Source organism: Anomaloglossus baeobatrachus, chromosome 11 (assembly GCF_048569485.1).
Source record: "Anomaloglossus baeobatrachus isolate aAnoBae1 chromosome 11, aAnoBae1.hap1, whole genome shotgun sequence".
NCBI lineage: Eukaryota > Metazoa > Chordata > Amphibia > Anura > Aromobatidae > Anomaloglossus > Anomaloglossus baeobatrachus.
In genome coordinates, this window is record NC_134363.1 from 86,093,229 (window position 1) to 86,112,959 (window position 19,731).

Sequence of the window (19,731 nt, forward strand, 5' to 3'; positions counted from 1 at the left end):
ACCTTACAACCACTGGAGCTGCCACAATCCCCAACCTACTATCTCTTTGTCCTTTATCCTTTAGCCCGTAAGCCCAAAAGAACAGGGCCCTCTCCCCTCTGTACCAGTCTGTCATTGTTAGTTTGTTCATTGTAATTTATATTTAGATTTTGTTCATAAACTCCTTCTTAAGTACGGTAAAAGGGAATCAATGGTGTTTTCATAATAATAATACCTCTAAAAATCCTAAAAAAAACCCTCTAAACAGCGGCTCCAGAATTGCTATTTTTGTTTTTCTATGCTTTCAAAAAATAATCGAGCAAAAAAAATCAAAAAACGAAGAATAGATACCCAAAATGATTTCAAGGTGTCACAAAAAAAGCACACACAACTTGGTTGATGAAAGAAGGTAAAAAGAAAAACTTTCTTTGTCGCTCCATTGGGAGACCCAGACAATTGGGTGTATAGCTTCTGCCTCCGGAGGCCACACAAAGTATTACACTTTAAAAAGTGTAACCCCTCCCCTCTGCCTATACACCCTCCCGTGCATCACGGGCTCCTCAGTTTTATGCTTTGTGTGGAAGGAGGCACACATCCACTCATGCATTCTCTTTTTAGTTATATCGGTTGGAAGAAAAGTGGGCCCCCACGGGGCCCCCGGCATGTTCCCTTCTCACCCCACTACGTCGGCGGTGCTGTTAAGGTTGAGGTACCCATTGTGGGTACAAAGGCCGGAGCCTCATGCCGTCTCCTTCACCATCCCTTAGCGGCTCTGGGAGAAGTGGGATCCTGAGCGGTCATCCATTCACTGGGACCGTGTTTCCTCCGCAGCCCCTGTGGGAATCTGTCGGACAGGAGTTTATTTATCCTCAGGGACCGGCCCCTGCATCACTAAGGTACTCTGTATCCCCATGGGGAATGTGCATGGAGCGCCTTCATCCCGGACGCTGCAGCAGCTGCTTATTTGTGACGGCCGGCGGACTTCCGCGCCGACCGCGCCTGTTTGTCGGCCGCAGTCTTAAATTTAGTCCCCGGCTTCAATTGCGGCCTAGTAGCAAAACTCCCGCCCCCGGGCCTGTCTATCAGGGGTAAGGGCGGGACTGCCGACCTGACGTCGGTTGTGAGGGCCGGAGCATCCTGTATGTCTCCTCCCCCCTCACTGATCACTGTGGGGACTCCAGATTCCCGCACTTTTCTAGCGCCGCCCACGGCCCCACTCCTCCCCTGAGAGCTCCGGCAGCCATTTTTTTGGCATTCTGCCTGTGGAGGATTTCCAGGAAAGAGCTCTGCAACGCTGGGAGACCTAAGGCAGGGAATCTGGAGGACACACACTCCGCTTTTTAGCGGTCGGTAAGCCACACCGGTCACCCGGTGCTGGCCCCCTTAGGGTGCCGGAATAGATACTATATATATATTTATATATCTCTGTTTGGTCGGGCTGTATACCCTTTCCCATATACCCTCAGTGATCACTCTCCTAGGAGACAACAGCATGTCGTCCACAAGGAGCAAGGGTGCCAAGGCAAAGGGTTATTTTGCGACCTGTAGCTCTTGTGCGGCTAAGTTACCTGCGGGTTCCACCTACCCTCACTGTGAGCAATGCTCAACCCCTGTTTTACTTGCTCAGCCGGAGCCTCGGTCACTAGTGGGCCCCTCGGCTCAGGTAGAACCCCTTGCTCCCCCTGTCCAGGCGGCAGGGACAGAGTTTGCAGTTTTTACTGAAAAACTATCTGAATCACTCTCACAATCCATGGCTCAGTCTATGGACAAATGGTCTGCAAAGCTGCTTGAAGCTTTGCAGTCCAGACCGGTCCTTCCACAGGCCCCGGGCCCTGTTGGATCTTCGCCTCCAGGCCCCTCTCTGTCCGCGCCGCAGCACGTTCCCAGGGGGGGCCCTAGGTCTCATGTGGAGGACTCTGGCCCGGACCACAGTCCCAGACCGGCTAAGCGGGCCCGCTGGGAATCTTCCCCGACTTCTTCACGCTGCTCGGGTTCCCAGCTTGAGGACTCTCTGGAGGACGAGGCGGACGTCGCAGCTCAGGGCTCTGACCCTGACGTTGCTCTCAATCTTGATACACCTGAAGGGGACGCCATAGTAAATGACCTTATCTCGTCCATCAACCAGGTGTTAGATATATCTCCCCCGCCGCCACCTGTAGAGGAGTCGACTTCTCAGCAGGAGAAACACCAGTTTCGGTTCCCTAAACGTACGCAGAGTGCGTTTTTCGATCACTCTAACTTCAGAGATGCTGTCCAGAAGCCCAGAGCGGTTCCGGACAAGCGCTTTACTAAGCGCCTTACTGACACACGTTACCCCTTCACCTCTGACGTAGTTAAGGGTTGGGCTCAATGTCCCAAGGTGGATCCCCCAGTCTCTAGATTGGCGGCTAGATCTGTGGTATCGGTTGCAGATGGCTCATCACTAAAGGATGCCACTGACAGGCAGATAGAGCTCCTGGTGAAGTCCATCTATGAGGCCACGGGCGCGTCTTTTGCCCCGGCCTTTGCAGCCGTGTGGGCACTCCAAGCTATCTCAGCTTGTCTGGCTGAGATTAATGCTGTCACATGCAATTCTGCTCCGCAAGTTGCGTCTTTGACTTCTCAAGCATCAGCTTTTTCTTCCTACGCCATCAACGCAGTCCTAGACTCTGCTAGCCGTACAGCTGTGGCATCCGCTAACTCTGTGGCAGTCCGCAGGGCCATGTGGCTGCGCGAATGGAAGGCAGACTCGGCTTCCAAGAGGTTCTTAACCGGTTTGCCGTTTTCTGGCGACCGCTTGTTTGGCGAACGATTGGATGAGATTATTAAGGAATCCAAGGGAAAGGACTCCTCCTTACCCCAGTCCAAACCGAAGAGACCTCAGCAACGGAAAATACAATCGAGGTTTCGGTCCTTTCGTCCCTCCGCCAAGCCCCAATCCTCTTCGTCCAACAGGCCGGAGAAAGGCCAGAGGAACTCCTATGCGTGGCGGGCCAAGTCACGCCCCCAAAAGGCCGCAGGAGGCACTGCTTCCAAGGCGGCCTCCTCATGACTCTCGGCATCCCCGAACCACATCCTCGGTCGGTGGCAGGCTCTCCCGCTTTTGCGACGCCTGGTGGCCACATGTTCAAGACCGATGGGTGAGAGACATTCTGTCTCACGGTTACAGGATAGAGTTCAGCTCTCGTCCCCCGACTCGTTTCTTCAGAACCTCTCCGCCCCCCGAGCGAGCCGATGCACTTTTTCAGGCGGTGAACGCTCTGAAGACAGAAGGAGTTGTGATCCCTGTTCCCCCCCAGGAACATGGTCGCGGCTTTTACTCCAACTTGTTTGTGGTGCCAAAGAAGGACGGCTCGTTCCGTCCCGTTCTGGACCTCAAACTGCTCAACAGACATGTGAGCACCTGACGGTTTCGGATGGAATCTCTCCGCTCGGTCATCGCTTCAATGTCACAAGGAGACTTCCTAGCATCGATCGACATCAAGGATGCTTATCTCCATGTGCCGATCGCACCCGAACATCAACGCTTTTTGCGTTTCGCCATCGGGGACGAACACCTTCAGTTCGTGGCTTTGCCTTTCGGCCTGGCGACAGCCCCAAGGGTGTTCACCAAGGTCATGGCATCTGTTGTGGCGGTCCTGCATTCTCAGGGCCACTCGGTGATTCCCTACTTAGACGATCTTCTGGTCAGGGCACCCTCTCAGATGGCGTGTCAAAACAGCCTTTCCGTCGCTCTGGCGACTCTCCAGCAGTTCGGGTGGATCATCAACTTCCCAAAATCCAAGTTGACACCGACCCAATCACTGACGTACCTTGGGATGGAATTTCATACTCAGTCAGCAGTAGTCATGCTACCGCTGGACAAACAGCTTTCGCTGTAGGCAGGGGTGCAATCTCTTCTTCGGGGTCAGTCACACCCCTTGAGGCGCCTCATGCAGTTCCTGGGGAAGATGGTGGCAGCGATAGAGGCAGTGCCCTTCGCGCAATTCCATCTGCGGCCACTCCAGTGGGACATTCTCCGCAAATGGGACAGGAGGTCGACTTCCCTCGACAGGAACGTCTCTCTTTCCCTTGCAACCAAGACGTCACTTCAGTGGTGGCTCCTTCCCAACTCTCTGTCGCAGGGAAAATCCTTCCTACCCCCCACCTGGGCTGTGGTCACCACGGACGCGAGCCTGTCAGGGTGGGGGGCGGTTTTTCTTCACCACAGGGCTCAGAGAACCTGGACTCCGATAGAGTCATCCCTTCAGATCAATATTCTGGAGATAAGGGCAGTGTATCTAGCCCTATTGGCCTTTCATCGGTGGCTGGAGGGCAGGCAGATCCGGATCCAGTCGGACAACGCCACTGCCGTCGCATACATCAACCACCAAGGCGGCACTCGCAGTCGTCAAGCCTTCCAGGAAGTCCGACGGATTCTGCAGTGGGTGGAAGCCACAGCTTCCACCATCTCCGCAGTTCACATCCCGGGCGTAGAAAACTGGGAAGCAGATTTTCTCAGTCGACAGGGCATGGACGCGGGGGAATGGTTTCTTCACCCAGACGTGTTTCGAGAGATCTGTCGCCGCTGGGGAACGCCGGACGTTGATCTCATGGCGTCACGGCACAACAACAAAGTCCCGGCATTCATGGCCCGGTCTCAAGATCACAGAGCTCTGGCGGCGGACGCATTAGTTCAGGATTGGTCGCAGTTTCGACTGCCCTATGTATTTCCTCCTCTGGCGATGCTGCCCAGAGTGCTGCGCAAAATCAGGTCCGACTGTCGTCGCGCCATTCTCGTCGCCCCAGATTGGCCGAGGCAGTCGTGGTACCCGGATCTGTGGCATCTCACGGTGGGTTAACCGTGAGCGCTCCCAGACCGCCCAGACTTGCTGTCACAAGGGCCGTTTTTCCATCTGAAGTCTGCGGCCCTCAACCTGACTGTGTGGCCATTGAGTCCTGGCTCCTAGCGTCCTCAGGGTTATCTCAAGATGTCATTGCCACTATGAGACAGGCCAGGAAACCAACGTCCGCCAAGATCTATCACAGGTCTTGGAGGATCTTCTTATCCTGGTGCTCTGATAATGGTTTTACTCCCTGGCCCTTTGCCTTACCCACTTTTCTTTCATTCCTTCAATCCGGAATGGACAAGGGTTTGTCTCTCGGCTCTCTCAAGGGACAAGTATCGGCGCTATCCGTATTTTTTCAAAAGCGTCTAGCCAGGCTTCCGCAGGTCCGCACGTTCCTGCAGGGAGTTTGCCACATAGTCCCACCTTACAAGCGTCCGCTGGAACCCTGGGACCTTAACAGGGTGCTAACGGCTCTTCAGAAACCACCTTTCGAACCGCTGCGGGATGTCTCTTTATCACGTCTTTCACAGAAGGTGGCATTTCTAGTGGCAGTTACATCACTCCGTAGAGTGTCGGAGCTGGCAGCGCTGTCATGCAAAGCCCCCTTCCTGGTTTTTCACCAGGATAAGGTGGTTCTGCGTCCGGTCCCAGAATTTCTCCCCTTTTCATCTCAATCAGGATATCTCCTTACCTTCTTTTGCCCTCATCCAATTCACCCATGTGAAAAGGATTTGCACTCAACTCATTAGATCTGGTGAGAGCACTCCGGCTCTACGTGTCTCGCACGGCGCCCTTGCGCCGTTCAGATGCCCTCTTTGTCCTTGTCGCTGGCCAGCGTAAGGGTTCGCAGGCTTCCAAGTCAACCTTGGCTCGGTGGATCAAGGAACCGATTATTGAAGCCTACCGTTCTTCTGGGCTTCCGCTTCCTTTGGGGCTGAAAGCCCATTCTACCAGAGCCGTGGGTGCGTCCTGGGCATTGCGGCACCGGGCTACGGCTCAGCAGGTGTGTCAGGCAGCTACCTGGTCTAGTCTGCACACTTTCACGAAACACTATCAGGTGCATACCTATGCTTCGGCAGACGCCAGTCTAGGTAGGCTAGTCCTTCAGGCGGCGGTTGCCCACCTGTAAGAGGGGGTCGTTTTCGGCTCTTTTTTATCGAGGTATTCTTTTACCCACCCAGGGACTGCTTTTAGACGTCCCAATTGTCTGGGTCTCCCAATGGAGCGACAAAGAAGAAGGGAATTTTGTTTACTTACCGTAAATTCCTTTTCTTCTAGCTCCTATTGGGAGACCCAGCACCCGCCCCTGTTCCCTTCGGGCTGTTTGTTCTTTTGTGTACACATGTTGTTCATGTTCAATTGTTCTTTTGGTTCATGGTTTCAGTTCTCCGAACATCCTTCGGATTGAATTTACCTTAGACCAATTTATAAGTTTCCTCCTTCCTGCTTTTGCACCAAAACTGAGGAGCCCGTGATGCACGGGAGGGTGTATAGGCAGAGGGGAGGGGTTACACTTTTTAAAGTGTAATACTTTGTGTGGCCTCCGGAGGCAGAAGCTATACACCCAATTGTCTGGGTCTCCCAATAGGAGCTAGAAGAAAAGGAATTTACGGTAAGTAAACAAAATTCCCTTCTTTAGCACTCGGACACTGTACTTAAAGCAAGTTTATACTGCACTGTTGTTAGTATAAAACTATGTAGTGCAAATAAAATTTCAGGTTTTGTAAATTTCCCTAGAAACAGTTAATAAAAATTAAACAGTAAGTTATATGTGTCCCAAAAGGTGTACAATTTGTGAAGAAAAGTTCAATTCTTAAATCCTGAACCTTAAAGGGGTACTCTGAGAAATGTAATAAAAATATAAAACTAAAATAAACTACATTTAAATATTACAAATTTTAATAAATATCTTTCTTTAGTAGAAATGTAGCAGAAAGGTAATCTATATTTAGCGCACTATCAGGATATGAAATACATCAGCTCTCTGTTCACCGAACCTGACAATTCAAGCAGAAGACAATTTGTATAGTTTATTCCAGTAGCTCCATGCCTGACAGTGCACTAACTAAAGATTACCTTTTTGCTAAATTTTTGCTAAATAGAGGTATTTAGTAAAATTTGTAATATTTATATGTATTTTCATTATTTTACCTTATTATATTATTTATTTTACCTGTTTACTTTTATTACATTTTTCAAAGTACCCCTTTAACTTCTACATGCACTACAGCTCTTGTTTTATGCTGCTGTCACCTGCCTCTAACACCAGCGACCTTAGCTAGCTATATTCACTGATTTTCAAAAGTATGTTATAATTTTATAAAGTGATCTCCAAAAGGTTTTATTGTAAAATGACAAACAGAACAGTAACTCCACCTTCTCGGGTCCAGTGCCAATGGATGTTCATCTTGGTTCTCTTTTGAAGCAACAGGTTATTAATTTCCAAATATAGTGCAATATTATAGTAAACAAACAATGTTCAGTCCCCTAGGGAAGCTAAAAAAGAGTTTACAATTTTTTCCCAATTTTTTTTCTCACATTTGCTTCAGAAAATGCAATAGTAAGGGCTCAGTTCCACCTGCGATTAACATAGATAAGTGTAATCCGATAAAACATCAGATTACACTTGCACCAGTGCAAAACTATGGTGCAGCGTCCGTCTGCAATTGATCTCTCATACCATGTTGGCATGATAAATGAATTACAGCTTATGGTGTTTGGCAGCAAGTCTCGGCTCATACACCCCCATACAATTCTATGGGTGTGTGTTAGTGATGAGCGAGCATGCTTGTCACTACTCGGTACTCGCACGAGTATCGCTGTACTCAGGCTGCTCGGCGGGGACCGAGTAATCTCGCGATACTCGTGCTGTACTCGTGGTCTTCATTTCTGCATGTTGGCGCTCTTTTGAGAGCCAGCCCTCATGCAGGGATTGGCTGGCAGACCACTGCAATGCCACAGCCCTGTTAGTTGTGGAATTGCAGTGATTGGCCGGCCTGCACAGCGTGACCGAGCCTTTATATCGGCCGGCGCGCTGTGCTCTGCTCACAACTATCCAGACAGTCAGTGCAGGGAGAGTGTCGCTGATTCAGGGAAAGCTTTGCGGCCCTTTATAGTTAGTTCCGGAGTAGGGCTGCAAACAGTGTGACCAGAAGTCCTTCTCAGGACTATTCTAGTTGTATACAGGCAGGCAGGGTATAGCCAGGTCGGAGTACAGTAGCAGAGTCCTTCTCAGGACTATTGTTGCTATATACAGATAGCCAGGTCGGAATACAGGCTAGTGACCAGAAGAGTCCTTGTCAGGACTATTGTAGCAGTATACAGGCAGGCAGGCAGGGTAGTGGTGACCGTATACCAGCCTTCATCATATCTGGGGCTGGTGTACACAGTGTAAAACAGTCCAGATAGTGTCAGACTTCTCAGTAATTGTCGCTCCTAAAAACCAGTTAGGTTCTTATTGCGTCCGTGCTTGCATTTAAAAACAGCACGTGTGTGGCAGTCAGTGGCAGCGTACAGGTGCGCGTTTTGCACAAACTATTATATAACGCACAAGTCTAGTGTATAATACACGTCAGTCAGCAGTGTCTGATAGTGTCAGACTTCTCAGTAATTGTCGCTCCTAAAAACCAGTTAGGTTCTTATTGCGTCCGTGCTTGCATTTAAAAACAGCACGTGTGTGGCAGTCGGTGGCAGCGTACAGGTGCGCGTTTTGCACAAACTATTATTTAACGCACAAGTCTAGTGTATAATACACGTCAGTCAGCAGTGTCTGATAGTGTCAGACTTCTCAGTAATTGTCGCTCCTAAAAACCAGTTAGGTTCTTATTGCGTCCGTGCTTGCATTTAAAAACAGCACGTGTGTGGCAGTCGGTGGCAGCGTACAGGTGCGCGTTTTGCACAAACTATTATATAACGCACAAGTCTAGTGTATAATACACGTCAGTCAGCAGTGTCTGATAGTGTCAGACTTCTCAGTAATTGTCGCTCCTAAAAACCAGTTAGGTTCTTATTGCGTCCGTGCTTGCATTTAAAAACAGCACGTGTGTGGCAGTCGGTGGCAGCGTACAGGTGCGCGTTTTGCACAAACTATTATATAACGCACAAGTCTAGTGTATAATACACGTCAGTCAGCAGTGTCTGATAGTGTCAGACTTCTCAGTAATTGTCGCTCCTAAAAACCAGTTAGGTTCTTATTGCGTCCGTGGTTGCATTTAAAAACAGCACGTGTGTGGCAGTCGGTGGCAGGGTACAGGTGCGCGTTTTGCACAAACTATTATATAACGCACAAGTCTAGTGTATAATACACGTCAGTCAGCAGTGTCTGATAGTGTCAGACTTCTCAGTAATTGTCGCTCCTAAAAACCAGTTAGGTTCTTATTGCGTCCGTGCTTGCATTTAAAAACAGCACGTGTGTGGCAGTCGGTGGCAGCGTACAGGTGCGCGTTTTGCACAAACTATTATATAACGCACAAGTCTAGTGTATAATACACGTCAGTCAGCAGTGTCTGATAGTGTCAGACTTCTCAGTAATTGTCGCTCCTAAAAACCAGTTAGGTTCTTATTGCGTCCGTGCTTGCATTTAAAAACAGCACGTGTGTGGCAGTCGGTGGCAGCGTACAGGTGCGCGTTTTGCACAAACTATTATATAACGCACAAGTCTAGTGTATAATACACGTCAGTCAGCAGTGTCTGATAGTGTCAGACTTCTCAGTAATTGTCGCTCCTAAAAACCAGTTAGGTTCTTATTGCGTCCGTGGTTGCATTTAAAAACAGCACGTGTGTGGCAGTCGGTGGCAGGGTACAGGTGCGCGTTTTGCACAAACTATTATATAACGCACAAGTCTAGTGTATAATACACGTCAGTCAGCAGTGTCTGATAGTGTCAGACTTCTCAGTAATTGTCGCTCCTAAAAACCAGTTAGGTTCTTATTGCGTCCGTGCTTGCATTTAAAAACAGCATGTGTGTGGCAGTCGGTGGCAGCGTCAGGCTCCATATTGTCCCTGGATAGAGACGTGCATGATGGCCTGTAAACATGAAGTGCCCATTGTAAGGAAGTGGGTCTATTGTAGTATAGCCGTTAGGCAGGGCAGCCAAAAATTGGGAGGCTCCACGTTGTCCCTGGATAGAGACGTGCATGAGGGCCTGTAAACCTGAAGTGCCCATTGGAAGGAAGTGGGTCTATTGTAGTATAGCCCTTAGGCAGGGCAGCCAAAAATTGGGAGGCTCCACGTTGTCCCTGGGTAGAGACGTGCATGAGGGCCTGTAAACCTGAAGTGCCCATTGGAAGGAAGTGGGTCTATTGTAGTATAGCCCTTAGGCAGGGCAGCCAAAAATTGGGAGGCTCCACGTTGTCCCTGGGTAGAGACGTGCATGAGGGCCTCAAAACATTGTTCCCATTATCCTCAATTTGGCCAGAGAGTTGCTCCATGTCTTCATCCTCCTCCTCGTCATAGTCCTCCACTGCACGTTGTGATGAGACGAGGCTGGGCTGTGTGTTATCATCACCCACACCCACTACTGTTTCTTGCTCAAACTCATCGCGCTCCGCCTGCAATGCATCATGGTTGTTTTTTGAGCAGAGACCATTTTAGAAGGCAGAGAAGCGGTATGGTGACGCTAATAATGTCGTCATCGCCGCTCACCATCTTGGTGGAGTCCTCAAAGTTTTGGCGGATGGTGCATAGGTCGGACATCCATCTCCACTCCTCAGGTGTTATGTGTGGAGTTTGACCCATTTCCCGACGGCTTAGGTGATGCAGGTACTCAACAACTGCCCTCTTCTGCTCACATATCCTGACCAACTTGTCCAGAGTTGAATTCCAACGCGTGGGGACATCACACACCAGTCTTTGTGCCGGAAGATGCAAACGGCGTCTTAAGCCGGCAAGGCCGGCTGAAGCAGTAGGTGACTTTCGAAAATGTGCAGACAGGCGGCGAACTTTTACCAGCAGATCAGACAGCTCTGAGTATGACTTTAGAAACCGCTGAACCACGAGGTTGAGCACATGGGCCACGCATGGAACATGTGTCAGCTGGCCTCGCCTCAAAGCCGCCACCAGGTTCCGGCCATTGTCACACACGACCTTTCCTGGCTTTAGGTTCAGAGTTGTGAGCCAGTAATCTGCCTGCTGTTTCAGAGCTGTCCACACCTCTTCTGCATTGTGGGGTTTGTCACCTATGCAGATTAGCTTCAGCACTGCCTGTTGCCGCTTCGCCGAGGCAGTGCTGCAGTGCTTCTGTGTCGCCCTGGACAAGCCAGGGGCCACAGAGCGCAACACTTAAACACCCCACACTCCCTGCAGGCATATCATAGTCAAAACACAAAATCCTTGTTGCCTTCCCCAGGAGCTGTTGTCCACACCAGGGTGTGGAGCCAGGCGGTTGGTCTCCACCCACCGAGGAGGAGGGAAAACACAGGCAGTGAGAGTTAAGCTAAGGAAGTGGAAGGAGGAAAGTAGTAGAGAGGAGAAAAGTGACAGCAAAGAGCCTGAAGTTGGTCCGGGTGTGTGGCCCGGACAGGACAGCAAGGTTGGCAGGATGTGGTGACCGTCTGCAGTGGAGGCCGATTGGAGTCTGCCGTAAGGACCGTGGACGGGTGGTGACCCGGCCGTACCGGACCGGTATACAAAGAGAAGCCAGCACCATTGGCAGAGGACTTTCGGATCCCGGCAAGGCTTGGTGTCGCCGTGAATTTGCCAAATCCGTTAGTGAAGGGAACCTCAGGGTTTCCAAACAGCCAAGTCCAGATAGAAGGCAACCGTACAACCGTGAAGGGGAGACACAGCCACCGCCAAGGGCAACCGTCTCCCAGGGCCAGCGCCTGTGGGCAAAAGGGGCTCCTCCGGCCCATATCCAGGTCGGGGAGCGGGTTACCGTTGGGAAACCATCACTACCAACACTTAACTTAGGTGCAGGGAGAGACAGTCATCACTAACCTGCAGGGAGGAACAACCGCAGCCGTCCGAGTGACCCGTCCATCCAGCCACTTGTTTAACCGTGAACTGTGTCATCATCATTGGGCTGAGTGAGTACCTCCGTGCCGTGCGGCACAGCGCTGCCCCTGCGACCCTGCACCTCATCAGGCCCCGCAACCCGCCTGTCATCCATGTCTACCCCATCACCAGGCCCCGGGACAACCAACCCCCCTACCCACGGAGGGGAGAAATAACAACAAAGCTGCTCCCTGTCACAGGCTCCCGGGATCCCCGTCCAGAGCAGCGGTGGTGTCCACACAATCACCACAACCGTGGGTGGCGTCACGGACAATATCCCCAAAACCCAAACCACCCCTTTTCACTCACGGGCGAGTAGCGCCGCTCGAGTCCCCGGGATCCGGCCATCGTTCGAGCCAACGAGCAGCAGCAGCCGTAGAGCAGCGTCAGCCGGACCCGAGCAGTGGGAGAGCGCACCGTCCCCTCCTCCGCCCGCGACACTTCCAGCTTGGGACTGGTGTGGAGGGTAAAGTGGATCAGGATGCGCAGGAGGAGGAGGAGGCTGAGGAGCATGACATTCCGGAGCTGTAGAGTGTGTGTGAAACCCTGACTGAGGTAGGGCCTGCAAAACTTGGTGTGTGAAGGACGTGTTCCGTCCCTCGCTCAGACTGGGTCCCAGCTTGCACAATATTAACCCAGTGTGACGTCAACGAGATGTAGCGGCCTTGCCCACATGCACTTGTCCACGTGTCTGTGGTTAGGTGGACTTTGGCTGAAACAGCGTTGTTCAGGGCACGTGTGATGTTTTGTGACACGTGGTTATGCAATGCGGGGACGGCACACCGGGAGAAATAGTGGCGGCTGTGGACCGAGTAACGTGGGACAGCTGCCACCATCAGGTCGCGGAATGCTTCTGTCTCAACCAGCCTAAAAGGCAAGATTTCCAGCGCAAGCAGTCGCGAAATGTTAGCATTTAGAACTGTGGCATGTGGGGTGTTGGCAGTGTATTTGCGCCTGCGTTCAAAGGTTTGCTGAATGGATAACTGAACGTTGCGCTGGGACAAGGACGTGCTTGATGATGGTGTTCTTTCTGCGTAGGCAACTGCAGGTGCAGGAGTGGAGGAGGCTTGTTCGCAGGCAGCATGGACAGGGGATTGGCTCGCATGCACAACCAGCGAAGACGTAGCAGTGACATCAGCAAGCACTGCTCCTCGACTCTGTTGTACTTCCCACAAAGTCGGGTGCTTGGCTGACATGTGCCTGATCATGCTGGTGGTGGTCAGGCTGCTAGTTTTGGTACCCCTGCTGATGCTGGCAAGGCAGGTGTTGCAAATGGCCTTTTTAGAATCATCTGGAGCCAACTTAAAAAACTGCCAGTGTCAGAGTTCTGGGTTTTCCAGTTTTCTTTTGAAAGAGCTTGCCCTTTGTTAACATGGAGTTTTCTGTTCTGTTGCCCTACTTCCTGTCCATCTGTTTAAAAGCCGCCCCTAAAGCTTAGTCCAGTGCCTGAGTATACTGCTTCCTGTGTGCTCCTGCCCTGCTGCTTTTGGTTCCTGATTGTTATTCGGATCCTCTTGGAAAACAACCGACACCGACTCTGGACTTCATCTGGTATCATCTAGCTGTGCCCGGACTCCGTTTGCCGTCTTTGGTCGGCACTTCTGCCCGGTTCCTTCCGTTTAATACCACTCTGGACTCACATCACGTACGGACATTTTTGGACTTACCTATTGCCCTTTTGTGTCCCGGCTGCTGCGCATTTAGGGCTTCTGGGGTGATTGCCAGACATTCCCTGTATAGGGGTTCGCTCTTGGTGGTCTCCCTGGGGGAGTCCGGTGCGCGGTCCCGGGAATTCCCTTTCGCTCCGTCCCTGGAAGGTATTTCCTGTATTTATGTTCTACTGTGTTTTTGTTCCGTTTATGTACATATTTGCTGGTTGCATATTATAAACGTCTTGCACCAAGAACTCGTCTCTGGTTGTCATTGCCCTAACGCAATCGAAATCCTCAATACATACAATAGTATTACAGCCAGACTCGGGAAGACCTAACATTTGTACAGGCACCTTGTGTCGTGTTGTTCCGGGGAACAGTTGCCTGACGTCTGCCTGGGGCCACCACTCTGCTTCTTACTGCCTGTTGTGATGCTACGCCTCCCTCCCCCTGTGCACTGCTGTCCTCGCTCTGCATATCCTCCTGCCAGGTTGGGTCATTTACTGGATCATCCACCACGTCGTCTTCCTCTTCCGCACCCTGCTCCTCCTCCTGACTTCCTGACAATTGTGTCTCATCATCGTCCACCCCTTGTTGAGACACGTTGCCAACTTCGTGAGAACGTGGCTGCTCAAATATTTGGGCATCTGTACATACAATCTCGTCATGGCCCACTTCAACAGGAGCTGGCGAGAGGCCAGAATTTGTGAATGGAAACGTGAACGAACAGCTCTTCCGAGTGTCCAAGTGTGGGATCAGTAATGTCCGTGGACGTGTACTCGGCCTGGTGGTAGGAAGGAGGATCAGGTTCTGAAATGTGCGGTGCAGTATCACGGCTACTGACACTTGACCGTGTAGAAGACAGAGTGTTTGTGGTGGTGCCAATCTGACTGGAAGCATTATCCGCTATCCAACTAACAACCTGTTGACACTGGTCTTGGTTCAAGAGCGGTGTACTGCTGCAGTCCCCAAGAATTTGGGACAGGACGTGCGAGCGACTAGATGTGGCCCTTTGTTGTGGCGAAATTAGAGCTTGCACACAACCTCGGTCTCTGCCTGCACCACCATCACGTCCACTTCCTTGTTCGTTGACAACGCCCTTGCGCATTTTGCAATGCTGTGCTGATGTGTACACTAGACTTGTGCGTTATATCCAAGTTTTTGCAAAACTCACACAAATGCAGCGGAAAGCTGCCACCAACAGGCACACATGTGCGGTTTTTAAATGCAAGCACGGAGGCACTAAGAACCAAACAGGTCTCTATCCAGGGACAACGTGGAGCCTCCCAATTTTTGGCTGCCCTGCCTAAGGGCTATACTACAATAGACCCACTTCCTTACAATGGGCACTTCAGGTTTACAGGCCCTCATGCACGTCTCTATCCAGGGACAACGTGGAGCCTCCCAATTTTTGGCTGCCCTGCCTAAGGGCTATACTATAATACACCCACTTCCTTACAATGGGCACTTCAGGTTTACAGGCCCTCATGCACGTCTCTATCCAGGGACAACGTGGAGCCTCCCAATTTTTGGCTGCCCTGCCTAAGGGCTATACTATAATACACCCACTTCCTTACAATGGGCACTTCAGGTTTACAGGCCCTCATGCACGTCTCTATCCAGGGACAACGTGGAGCCTCCCAATTTTTGGCTGCCCTGCCTAAGGGCTATACTATAATACACCCACTTCCTTACAATGGGCACTTCAGGTTTACAGGCCCTCATGCACGTCTCTATCCAGGGACAACGTGGAGCCTCCCAATTTTTGGCTGCCCTGCCTAAGGGCTATACTATAATACACCCACTTCCTGACAATGGACACTTAATGTTTTGAGGCCCTCATGCACGTCTGTATGCAGGGGCATTGGTGAACCTCACAATTTTGGACTGCCCTGGCAAAGGAAAATACTACAAAGACTCACTTCCTCAAAATGGGCACATTAGACTCAAGAGGCCTTCATGTACGTCTCTTCTCAGGGACATCGGAGTGCCACACAATGTTTTCACGTAAAATCTTTCATGTATTAATCTCAAAAAGTAACATACACCAGCTCTATCTCACTATTGGGTATGTGCCCTTAACATTTCCGCCATGAAAAATCATTTTGGGGTCATTTTGGAAGGTTTTCTGGTGAGTCCGTAAAAATGGCGTAAAACGCGGACAAAATTGTTCACAGCTGTGACTTTTCAGTGATAAATGCTTCAAGGGGTCTTCCCCATGCTGTTGCCATGTCATTTGAGCACTCTTCTGAGACTTTTGTGCCATTTTTAGGGTTTCTCCATGCTGCCGGGGGGTCATTTCACAAAAATACTCGGGTCTCCCATAGGATAACATTGGGCTCGTTGCTCGGCCCGAGTACACGAGTATCTTGGGAGGCTCGGCCCGAGCTTCGAGCACCCGAGCTTTTTAGTACTCGCTCATCACTAGTGTGTGTGTGACACATCTCACTGCACTCGCATGTCATCCAAGTGCACTGCAACGTACGCAGAGACAGGCAGCAGAGGAGAGGGAGAATGTGTTCCCTCCCTCTACTCCACAGCTGTGATCCAATCGCAAGATCGGATCACAGTCACATGACCCTCTGCTGACACTCGCAGCAGAGGGTCATTAGCATATTGATTCCAATGTTCTCTAATCAGAAGTTATGTGCAAGTGGAACCGAGGCCTAAAAACAATTTAAAACTCGCTAGGCAAAAACAAGTCCTTACACGGTCCCATTGATGTACTTGTGTCGCCCTGTGCCTAGTCGCCACAGATAACCAGTCAGACTGGCTTGCAAAGTCTCCATAAAGAGAATTGTGTTCCCCCGTGGTCCCACAAATCTTCTCATGGCCAGATCAGACACCCCATACTTTGCACTGACGAGGGGCAAGCACCCCGAAACACCGTGTCTGCAAATTGGGATTCTGATCTGGCATATATATCCTAAGTTATATGTAAAGGATTGTTAAAAATCCACATTTAACTTTTAGGATCGCTACTTCCAATCGGTGGCGCTGCGCTAGAGTTTGTCTCCTGTTCTGGAGAGAAAATTTGAATATTTTGCAGAGGGGCATGGCAGCTATAAGTCCCCTTACTAGCATCCAGTCAGACTGGCTTGCAAAGTCTCCATAAGGAGAATAGTGTTCCCCCGTGGTCCCACAAAGCTTCTCATGGCCAGATCAGACACCCCATACTTTGCACTGACGAGGGGCAAGCACCCCGAAACACCGTGTCTGCAAATTCGGATTCTGATCTGGCATATATATCCTAAGTTATATGTAAAGGATTGTTAAAAATCCACATTTAACTTTTAGGATCGCTACTTCAAATAGGTTGCGCTGCGCAAGAGTTTGTCTCCTGTCCTGGAGAGAAAATTTACATGTATATTGACATCTGTATAACATGTATTGTATGCCTTAATGAGGATGTGGCTATCTCTGCTGCTCACAGCAGAACACACATGTTCATACACTCCCATGGTGGCATTGTCACTTGAGAGAAAACCAATTCTTGAGTGATGAGCCCTAAAAGGAGAAAGGGGAGGAGCTTAGTTGTAAGGTAAATTTTAGTTAGTCGTCCTGTGAGGTGAAATGAGGAGTGTACCAGAGGTCCTGTCCTGAGGTTATTTTCTAGAAACCTCTGGAGGGACCAGCTACACTTGTCAGGGTATCAGTCCCTAGGTCATCGGTGCCTTCAAGATCTGTGACAGAACTGAGAGACTGCAGCCTTTTTATGTGTCAGAGACATTTGCCTGGGAGCACAGTGGCACGTGTGAGTCTAGAAACTTCTAGAAGTAGAGAGTTTTCCTCTAGGATTCCAGTCACCTGCTCGCCAGAAGGTATCAAAAGTCCAGATTGTTCTTGTCTTGTCAATCCAAGGTTACCAAGATATCTATTCCCAGGTAGGGAAAGAGTGGTAGGAAGAGTACACTATCACCACACAGCAGAGAAGATAAACTCCCATCGGGGCAGAGAAAACCACCATCATTGTGAAGGATGTTAAGAGTGTCCAGGACTGTTATATAGAGCTCCAGTAAAATTTAAAAGCTCCCTGTCTTGTCTCTGGCTGATTTATTCCCTGCTGTGCCATCCCTACCTCAGTCAGCACATCCCCCAAGAACCAGCCCTAGTTGGAGGGCAAGAGGACAATCCTCTGGCACTGCGCATCACCACTTACCTCCTGGGAACTCCAGCAGTGCCCGGCCATACCACAGGAAAACATCCCAACTGGCATAACAAACTATTTATTCTATTTTTCTTTCTCCCCTTTTTAAATATTATTTTAATTCCCCATTACAAAAAGCCTCTCACTCGTGCCCGTTACAGCCACATCATTGCTCGGAGCCACCACCGTGATATCAGAGGCCCCTGGGGCGGCACAGTACAATTAAGAAGATCTCAGAAAATGTCTTACAAAGTTAACAATATATATATATATATATATATATATATATGTGTATATATATATATATATATATATATATATATATATATATATATATTGCACGGACACCTCATGTGACTCAGGGAACGTCATAGACTATATTTTGATGGGAAAATTTAACCCCGCGCTTTGCAGTTGCTCTCCAACACTGCTTCCATTAAAGTCAATGGAGCTGTGAGCTACAGGTCATTAATAGGAGCTGCAATTGGCTCCTATAGGCGACAAAGTACATTCATAGTATAAGAAGCTTATGTGTGAAATAATATGATATTGGTGGAGAGGCGGATAGCGAGAGACAGACAGAGAGACATAGGCAGGGAAAGAGAAAGAGAGCTAGAGAGAGACAGGGAAAGAGAGAGACAGAGGCAGACAGGCACAGACAGACAGGCACAGACAAACATAGACACAGACAGACAGGGAAAGAGACAGACAGGGAAAGCGACAGACAAAGACAGGCAGAAAGGGAAAAAGACAGACAAAGGCAGATAGGGAAAGAGACAGACAGAAAGGGCAAGAATCAGACAGGGAAAGAGACAGACAGAGAGACAGACAAAGGCAGAAAGGGAAAGAGACAGACGGAAAGAGAAAGACAGGGAAAGAGACAGGGAAAGAGTCAGACAGAGAGGCAGACAGGCAAAGAGGCAGCCAAGGAAAAAGAGACATAAGAAGACAGGTAAAGAGACAGACAGAAGTGGAGAGACAGAGGCAGACAGGGATACAGACAGACAGGTAAAGGTACAGACAGACAGGGAAATTGTTACGGGGGGCTGTCTGATAATAACTGAAAGGAGTATCAGACAGTCAGGGTCCACCGTGCAAAGACTTTGCTGCAGACTATGGCAGAGTGCAATACCTCTGTTAACTCACAGAAGGATATAATAAGTAAGTAAAGCAATTCCTCCCTTACTTGGAGGGTGTGTGGAATGATCTCTGTTAATAATCACAGAGACAAAGGCAATGTGTGCGAAATGGCACCTACCTAGGTCCGCTCTTCTAGTGGTGCAAAAGAGACGAACAGCAGCGTAAGCCGCACAAAGCTCCTACCTGCGTTCGCTCCACTAGTCTGCGAGGACACGAACCACTAGATATGGCACCTGCCTAGGTCCGCTCTTCTAGTGGTGCAAAAGAGACGAACAGCAGCGTAAGCCGCACAAAGCTCCTACCTCTGTTCGCTCCCCTAGTGTGCGAGGATACGAACAACTGCCAGACGCAGTATAAGGAACGTTACCCTAGCGGCAACGTCCACCTACGAGTAGAATCACAAGGCCCAGCCAGACCATGTGCCTCAGGCACCTGCCTATGTCCGCTCCCCTAAGAGGTAAGGATACGGACAGCAGCCGAAGCTGTAAGGTATAAGAACGCTACCCTGCCGGTAGCGCTCACCTAGCATAGACAGAGGAATGCCTAGAGGAACACGCACAGAGCGTCTACTCATATGCATGAACCAAGAGGACTGAGCACCATGCGGCGTGTGTCAGGGTCTTATATAGACTCTGTGCCTCATCCAAGATGGAGGACACCAGAACCAATCTGCTGCCAGAACGACAGGAGTGACGTGATGCTGGCCTATCACCGAGCAAGACGTCACAAGCACATGACCAGCGACCAATCGGCATAGAAGGTGTCAGAGACATGTGACCTCGTGTCAGCGATGATGTCACCCGCACATGTGCAATGGCTCCAAGATTGGACTTAGTCTCCGGCGCTCGCACATGTGCAGTAGCAAGAAATCTGGACTTAGTCTCCAGCGCTCGCACATGTGCAGTAGCAAGAAATCTGGACTTAGTCTCCAGCGCTCGCACATGTGCAGTAGCAAGAAATCTGGACTTAGTCTCCAGTGCTCGCACATGTGCAGTAGCAAGAAATCTGGACT

At 50.1% G+C, this 19,731-nt stretch overlaps 1 protein-coding gene across 2 annotated transcripts in view; it reads left to right on the forward strand.

Moving 5' to 3' along the window:
* Nucleotides 1-19,731, forward strand: part of RASIP1 (Ras interacting protein 1) — a 1,579,933-nt gene that overhangs the window by 1,024,717 nt on the left and 535,485 nt on the right. The window lies entirely within an intron of this gene.